The sequence below is a fragment of the Ictidomys tridecemlineatus genome, chromosome 6, assembly GCF_052094955.1.
Source record: "Ictidomys tridecemlineatus isolate mIctTri1 chromosome 6, mIctTri1.hap1, whole genome shotgun sequence".
NCBI classification, from domain to species: Eukaryota; Metazoa; Chordata; class Mammalia; order Rodentia; family Sciuridae; genus Ictidomys; species Ictidomys tridecemlineatus.
Window position 1 is genome coordinate 132155261 of NC_135482.1, and position 8841 is coordinate 132164101.

General features: G+C 35.1%; 1 pseudogene; it reads left to right on the forward strand.

The window, feature by feature from the left end:
- The first annotated feature begins 377 nt into the window (after nt 1-377).
- LOC101961817 (high mobility group protein B3 pseudogene) lies at nt 378-964 on the forward strand (annotated as a pseudogene).
- The last annotated feature ends 7877 nt before the right edge of the window (nt 965-8841 follow it).

Consider the following 8841-nt stretch of genomic DNA (forward strand, 5'->3'; position numbering starts at 1 on the left):
CAGAATCATGAGAAAATAAATTTCTGTCATTTATTCAATCTGTGGTATTTTGTTATGGCATGAGCAAGCAAATATATACACCAACAGTACAAGTTTAATAGGACCTTACATCTCTTAGGGATTATCTTTAGAAAGGGAGTATAACATTTCAGAAGAATAAAAATTGGAAGTAATGAGGACTGATATGGAGTAAATTATATTCCATGCATGTATTATTATGTCAAAATGAATATTTTACATTATAGTTTTATTATATGTAACTATAATGCACTAATAAAAATATTTTTAAATAAATACAAAATAAAAATTATATTATGTCAAGAATGTAATGATTGGCCATACATCATGCCCTGCACTACTGACTGGTGAACCATACAATCAGGATGGCTAAAGTTGACCCTAAGAAACCAAAGGGCAAGATGTCTGCTTATACCTTATCTCTGCAGACTTGCAGAGAAGAACATAGGAAGAAAAATCCAGAAGTCTCTGTCAATTTTGCAGAATTTTCCACAAAGTGCCCTAGAGAGGTGAAAGACAATGTCTGGGAAAGAGAAATCTAAATTTGGGGAAATGGCAAAGGTGGATAAAGTACACTATGATCAGGAAATGAAGGAATATGGAGAAGGTAAGGTATGCAAGAAGAGAAAGGACCTTAATGCCCCCAAAAGATCACTGTCTGAATTCTTTGTGTTCTGTTTAGAATTCTGCCCCAAGATCAAGCCCACAAATCCTGGTATCTCCATTGGAGATGTGGTAAAAAAAGATGGGTGATAGGTGAAATAACTTAAGTGACAGTGAAAAGCAGCCATATGTCACTAAGTCTGTAAAGCTGAAGGAGAAATACAAGAAGGACGTTTTTGGCTATAAGTCCAAAGGAAAGTTTGATGGTGCAAAGGGTCCTGATAAATTTGCCCAGAAAAAGGTGGAAGAGGAAGACTAAGAAGAGGAGGAGGAGGATGAATAAAAACTGTTTATCCTTTTCCTTGTGAATACCTTAGAGTAGGGGAGCGGTGTGATTGACACATCTTATTTGAAATGTGTCTGTTACTCTCATTAAGTTGAATTAAAAAATTTATCATGACCATATTGTAGTCTCTCAAAGTGCTCTAGAAATCATTAGTGGTTTACATGAAGTATCCCCAGGTATCAAGAGCACCCTGAAACTGTATCAAAGTTGTAGATATTTCCAAACATTTTTAAAATGAAGAAAGGCAATCTCATATTCTCCTCAGTCTGTGCACTTTGCTGGTGGAGTTAAAAGGCATTTGAAGATGTTCCTAACATTTCCTTTTTAATTTGTAAGGTAGTGTTAACTGTATGGTTAGTGGCTAGAAATCCTCAGTTATCAACTGTACATATCTATAGTCTGTAAAAGATAAAACACCTGAGACAAATTCTTGATGCTCCTTGCTTGGCATTGAGGCTGTGGAGGAAGATTCCTTTTGGAGTCTTTAAAGTCAATTCTTGCTTTGGGAGCAACAAGTCATTTAAAATATCCAACAAAATGAATTACCCATGAATTTTTGAAAGAAGACTTTAGAGCACTAAAACATGCCAGTAATTTCTGATAATTTAAATTATTAGAAATTAATATTAGGAAAATGTAAAACTAAAAAAAAGAACTCCTACTTCAGAAATCTACAAAGATAGTAGAGAAAAAAAGGTTTAGTATTGAATAAGCATTAAATAAGTTCATCACAGGCAATCAGCTAATACTCTGCAAAGATAGAAAAAAACTCACTCTTTTATAAAACCAAACATGATTACTTACATGTTTTCAAGATAATAACTAGTTAGTCCTCAAATAGGATGTCTTGACAACACAATTTCTCATATATTGCTCTTTCTATCTATACTGGTAATTAAGGTGACCATCTGTGTTAGCTAGTTGGCTTTATCCAGAAAAATAAGTATATTTCTCATCTCCTTAACAGGTGAACTCCCTACCCCTCAAGGTAGCCTTGTACCTTTCTGCAGAAACTAGAGGAGGGGCACTATCTCTCTTGATGTTTCCATTTCAGATAGATGGATCCCAGGTCCTTAAAATAGACATTCCTGAGTCATAAAGCTGGCCAAATACCAATCTATTCTTCAAAAGAATTTATATACATTTCAAAGACAGAAGAAAATCTGAAGTATTATAAGTTTTCTAAAGTAAATTCTCAAAAGAAAAAGGAGAGGGATATCACTCCCACATTTTCCAAGAAGATTTAAGTCTCTAATTTTTAATTTGTATTTATCCATGTATGATCATTTATGTTCACATAATGATAATACATGAAAGCACAATTTTTAATAAATAGAAATGTTCAGCTTTTTAAGTTAAAATTTTTCTCTGTGTTAGGGGCTGGGGTTGTGGCTCAGTGGTGGAGGGCTTGCTTAGCACATGTGAGGCACTGGGTCCAATTCTCAATACCACATAAAAAATAAATAAAGATATTGTATTCATCTACAACTAAAATTTTTTTAAAAAAATTTTTTTCTGTGTGTTTACCATCTTCCAAGTCCAAGCAAACTATAGACTAGAGAACTCCATCATTGAAAAGGCCAATAAACCAATGTCAAACAAGTCTTGTTATGGCAGAGTTATCTTTACTCCTAGATTTTTCTAATTTAAAAAAGTTATATCAACATTATAGTAGAAGAGACCATTTGGCTTCATTCGACATTATGCATGTCAAACTCAGTTTGGGAGATTCCTCGAAATTCATAGATGGATTCCAATCACTTAAAATTATTTCTTTCTCCTGGTGTTAATTATCCACGAAGTTTTAAGATTCACTGAATATTGTCATTTAACACTGTCATCTAAAACCAGATGGTGAAGAAAGATAGAAATCAGACCAAAACAACCTGGAAGAAAGAAGGATCTCATAATCCACAGACTCCTGGCAACTTTATGGACCCATCTTGGAGAGCAAGCCTTAGATGACTCTATGTATCTGTCCTCCATCCCATTTCCAGGACCTAGCACTCCCTGGGAGAGCTCAGTGAATCCCACATAGGTTTAAATAAGCCTATATGCTATCAATGTCTAAATGTCTCTTGGACAGATCTTTCTGTAAACTCCAGACTTCATATCCAATGGTTGACCTGACTTCCCCACTTGGACACCTCTTGCTTTACATGCCCAAAACTCATCTCCCAATCCATACCCAAAACTGCTACATGTGCAGCCTTCCAAATTTTTGGTTAAGTACAGCACAAAACTTTCAATTATTCAAGCCAGAAACCTTGGAATGCTTCTTGACTGTATCTCACAGAGAAATATTATTACAACATATCCAGACTCTGAGCATATCTTAACAGAGTTGCCAAATTATCCAAGCCAACACAGTTGCCAAACTAACACTCTTTCTCTCTCTCTCTCTCTCTCTCTCTCTCTCTCTCTCTCTCTCTCTCTCTCTTTCTCTCTCTTTCTCCTGGGTTATTTTAGTAGTTTCCTAAATGAGTCTATTCTCATCATAGGAGACATGGTGATGATCTCAAAACATAACTTTTCTCAAAACAAAACACTCCTACACTGAACTCCATTCTTTACTTCACTCATAGAGTTGAAATCCTCCTATTGCCTTCAGTAATGAGCCACTTTCATTTTCTTCTGCTATCCTCCTCTCTCTTACCCTGCTCCAAGAATACTGGCCTTTTTCTCTGTACTTGCTAAGTTTATTCCTGCCACATGTCCTTTGCACTTACTGCTCTGACTACACAGAAGAGTCCCCTTAAATTTTTAGAGTTGATTCCTTTCTCCCCTCAGGTTTTAGCTCACAATGTTTCTCTAAATAAGAACTTCCCTGATCATTCTGTCTGTTAGTCCCTAATCATCCTTCAGTTCATTTTCCTACTTTATTTTCTTTACAGCACATCTTTACTTAATGGTTTACTTGATTGTTGCTATCTTCTTATCCACACTCCTCCTTGACTGAAAGTTCCATGGATTTAAGATATTTCCTGTATTTTTCAAACTAAATCCAACACAACATGAGCCTCAGTGAATCCTTGTTAAATTGCTCCCTGATGCCTTATTGTGAGAATAACCTGAAATACATGTCCATATAGCATAACTAGATTAGGATATCATAACAAAGAAAACCTGGTCACTTAACTGTAAGTTTAGAGTGTTACAGTTCATTTCAACATTTACCTAATTCCCTATGTCTTTTCCTTAATTATCAAACTTGAAGAAATCCCCAAAAAGTCTATCGTCCTCAATAAACGTCATATAAATGAAAATTTCACTATTTCCCCCTAGATCTCACTCACAAAGAGAAACTTCCAGGTATCAGCTTCAACCACAGCTTGCCAGAGAGTGGGAGGCCTCAGCTACAGGGATTTCGTTTCTGCTCCCACCAGGAGACTGAAACAGGCCATCTAGCTCCTTGGTGGTTCAGGTTTTCCATTGGAGAAATTCAGATAGAAATATCTAGCACTGCACTACACATAAATAACTTAAACAATTCAATTTAAAAGAAAGAAATAAAATTATCATTGCTCTGGTTTTCAACATGTTCTCGTTACCACTGGAATATAAATTCCTTCAAATACTACACATTCATGGAACCTCCAGTTATGCAGATATATTTGACTGGATTTAGAAAGTGGCTTGAGATTTACCAAAACAGATTGCTTTCAAGGTAACGGACACATATTTGTTGCAAAATCTTTAGCAAGCTCTTTGAGGGACAATGGAGCAATCCCTCTTCTTGAGACAGAAGTTAATATATGAAACTTATATAGAAATGTTAGTAACATTTCTATATAAGTTTCATATATTATTGAATAGATATGAATTCATCCCCAAGCCAAAAAGTATTTTTGATAAGCTCTAATTAATGTACTCGGAGAACTAGAATAAAAGAGGTTATCTCAATTGAACTGGTTATAGTAGCCATAATTGGGGTGATTTTAACTAAGCAGCATTAGAATTCATAATAGCGTCAAAAAGAACCGAAGTTATGCTGCATGGTGAGGAAAAATTCACAGAGTGTGATAACACTAGGAAAAAAACATGAGCTTTGAAATCAAATCCAGGTATAAACAATAGTACTCCACTTACTAATTATGCACTCTGGGCCAAATTATTTACTATCTCGAATCCTCCATTTTCTCAATAGTTACCTGGGATGGGATGATCTGGAATGTCCCCCAATGCCTTTTGTGTTGAAGGTTTGGTCCCCAATGCAGTGATGTTCTGAGGTAGGGTTTTGGGGGAGTGACTGGATCATGAGGGCTCTGACCTCATCCGTGGATCCATTCACTGATGGATTCATAGCTGAATGGAAAGAGGTAGTGAAAACGGTAGGACCTCGTTGAAGGGAGATTTTGATCTCGGGAGTGTCACCATATCCATTCCTTGAGAAGATAGTACTTTGCCTGTAGGAAAGGCAGAAGTGACCGACGTGGAGGGAAAGGAACTTATTTGGTGGTCTAAAGGCCTGGGTCCATAAAGGATGACAATAATAGTCCATGACTAATAGCATATGGCTATTTATATTGAAGCACTTTGAGAGCAGCCAACCTGAGTCAGTCCCAGGGAGACTTGGCACTGGCTTTTATTTATGTGCTCAAGTTTGGGGGCTTATGAGACACCATTTATCTTCCTAGCTTTTAGTGACCTTTGCTTTACAATAGAAAAACATCGCTATGGATAGCCAAATTAAAATCATTCACCAACAGAAAGACTTATTTTTTTAAAACTTGAGTTTTTCCTCACCAACTATCCCATTTCAACCACCTCCTGAACGAAGCGGAGGTTGAATACAAGTCCACCAGAGTCCTCAGTCCTCATATTCATAGCATCTCAAGCCAATTCTTTTCTCAGAAGATAAATATTTTCTTCAAAGGGAATAACATTTATTCTGAAACTGTAGCAAAACCTCATTATACCTTAGCCCCCTATTCTGCTTTTAAAATATCCCATCATACAGTGCTTTGTGAGTTTAGACTTTCTAAAGTATAGATGAGCTCTTACTTTTTGCAGTTTGGCAAAACTTTCCTGATTTTGGAGTGTGCTTGTATAGATCTCACTAACCCAGAGCTGAAAGTCATGACTACTATTTATTAACTGCTTACCATAAGCCTAATAGCTCTATTAATGATTCACATATTATTTAATTAAATCATGATCAAAAAACAAAAGTACAAAGTATTTTCCCCATATTAGACAAGGAAGCCCATCTTAGAACAGTGGTTCATAAAGTTGACTGCACATTAGAATTACCAGAACATACTTAAAATAGCTCTATGCCCAGGCTGTTCCACAGACAACTGAAATAAGAATCTTTGAGGTAGTACCCAAGCATCAGATGACTCCAATGTGCTGTCAAAGTCAAGCATTAGCTGTAATACAGCACCCAAGGTCGTGGGTGGCAGAGGACAGTCTTTCTATTCTAACACTCAGGATCTTAGCACTATGTCCACAGTTCTTGTGACAGCAATTAGAATTGTCTAGGGAAATTTTAAAAAATACTAACACAAAGACCCATTTCCCAAAGATGCTGAGTCTATTGGCATGGTTGGGGGACCATGTCATGGGAAAGTGTTTTAAAAAGTCATGTGAAGATGTGTTTTAAAAGTCTTCTAATCTATTTAAAAATGTAACCATGTTTGAGAATAATCACTTTATATTATACTTTTCACTTTGATAAAAAACTATAATATTTATTTTCCTGCATACCTTTAAAGCTTTCTCAAACCAATCTATATTTCTACATGCTTTCTCATTGGTCTTTCTTCCCCTAAGGAAATGTATGTAGAGTTCTTGACCTCCATCTGCTAATTAATATGATCAATGACTTTAATAATGAGTATATATTGAATACGTCCTATATAATACATACACTCAAACATTTGGATGTGACTAAAAATCTAGAAGTTCATAATATAAATATTTCACTGGTGACTTTTCCAACAATCTGTGCATCTTACATTTTTTTTTAAAAAAAAGAGATAAAATAAAAAGGATAAAAGAGAGAGAGAAAAGCAAATCTTGGCCAGGTTTAATCCATTTCTAGAAGTGAAAGAGGGAATAATCATTATCAACAAGAATCCCAAAAGCAGAAATTAAAGAAAAGGCAAATATCACATATCTAGAGGCCCTCATACAAAACCAGGACACTGGAGATCATTAAAGAAATTTTGTAAATGAAAAGCAAAGCAAAAAGGAATCTGAAGAAGGAAGAAGATGTTCCAGAGGAGAAACAAGAATGTATTTTTACTTTGTAGAGTTATGCAGATCATGTAATTTTCATGATTTTTTTTCCAAATTGTTCTTTGTTTTTTTTAGAGAGAGAGAGAAAGAGAGAGAGAATTTTTTTAATATTTATTTTTTAGTTTTTGGCGGACACAACATCTTTATTTTTATGTGGTGCTGAGGATCGAACCCAGCACAGCGTGCATGCTAAGCAAGCGCGCTACCGCTTGAGTCATGTCCCCAGCCCTCTTTGTTATTTTTTAGACTTATCCTTCCATTTTGTTTTATTTTGGGGGACATATAACTGGTATACAACAGAGTGTACATATTTTAAGTTTTAAATTGGGTGTTTGATATACCATGCAACCATAACTACAGTCAAGTTAGTTATACCTGATTCTTTATGCCCTGATATAATCCTGCAATCCTCTTCTTACCAAGCAACCACTGAACTAATTTCTATTACTGCATGTTTGAAATTTCTAAAGTTAAAAACACTGGAATTGTACAGTATAGGTAGTACATGGAATCAGACCACATGAACCCTGTTAAGCTTCTTTCACTAGCAAAATTATTTTGAGATCCATGTATTATTACCTTGCATATTGTATCAATTCATCTGATGATATTATTTCTACGTTAAATGTTTGGTAGAATTCACCAACAGCATCATGTGAACCTGATGTTTGGTAGAATTCACCAATGGCATCATGTGAACAAATTCAATTTCTTGAGTATATATAGGGCTATTCAGGTTATCTAAATAAGTAAGATTTGATAGTCTGTAAAAATTAAGTCCATTTTCTCCAAGTTGTAGATTAGACTAAAATTATTCTTAATTATTCCTTTGTCTTTTTAATATTTGTGGCATCTATAGTGATGTACTTGTTATCATTTCTGCTATTAGTTATACATTTCTTTTCTTTTGCTTTTACAGGTTTGTTGACTCCATTGATCTTATTAAGATACAGATTTAGTTTCACTGGTTTTCTTTATTGCTTTATCTGTTTTCTAATTCACTGATTATTGTTCTATCAACTAGCTATGTGGCCTATGGTTAATCATTACACTTTGAGGTTCAGTTTCTTCTTTGTAGCACTGGTATAAGAACCATGGTGCATAATGCAGTTAAAAAGCACTTTGATAAGAGTATTTCCATTTCTCTTCTTTCTACCCTGTCAGTTCATCTGGTATTGGTTTTCTTCCACATGAAGAACCTCTTTTAACATTTCTTGTAGTAGAAGCCTCTTGGTGATGATTTCTTTCAGTGCTTTCATGTCTGAAAAAGCTTTTCTATCCTAACAGTAATTTTCACTGGGTATCGAATTCTAGGTGGACAAAGTTTTCTTTCCAGAAATTTAAAGATGTGACTCCATAGTCTCCTTACTTGCTTTATTTCTCAAGAAAACCCTGTAGCAATTTTGATCTTTCTTTTTCTATATGTCACAGAACTGTTCTCTAGGTGAATTTTCGAGTTTTTCTTTAACACTATTTGTTCTATGTTTTAAAGCAACTTGATTATAATGTATCTTGGTGTGATTTTCTTCACGTTTCTTATGCTTGGGATTTGTATCTTGAGCTTAACGGATTTGTGAGGTTTATAGTTTATAACAAATTTGGGGGAAAAAATTGGCCCTATCTCTTCCAGA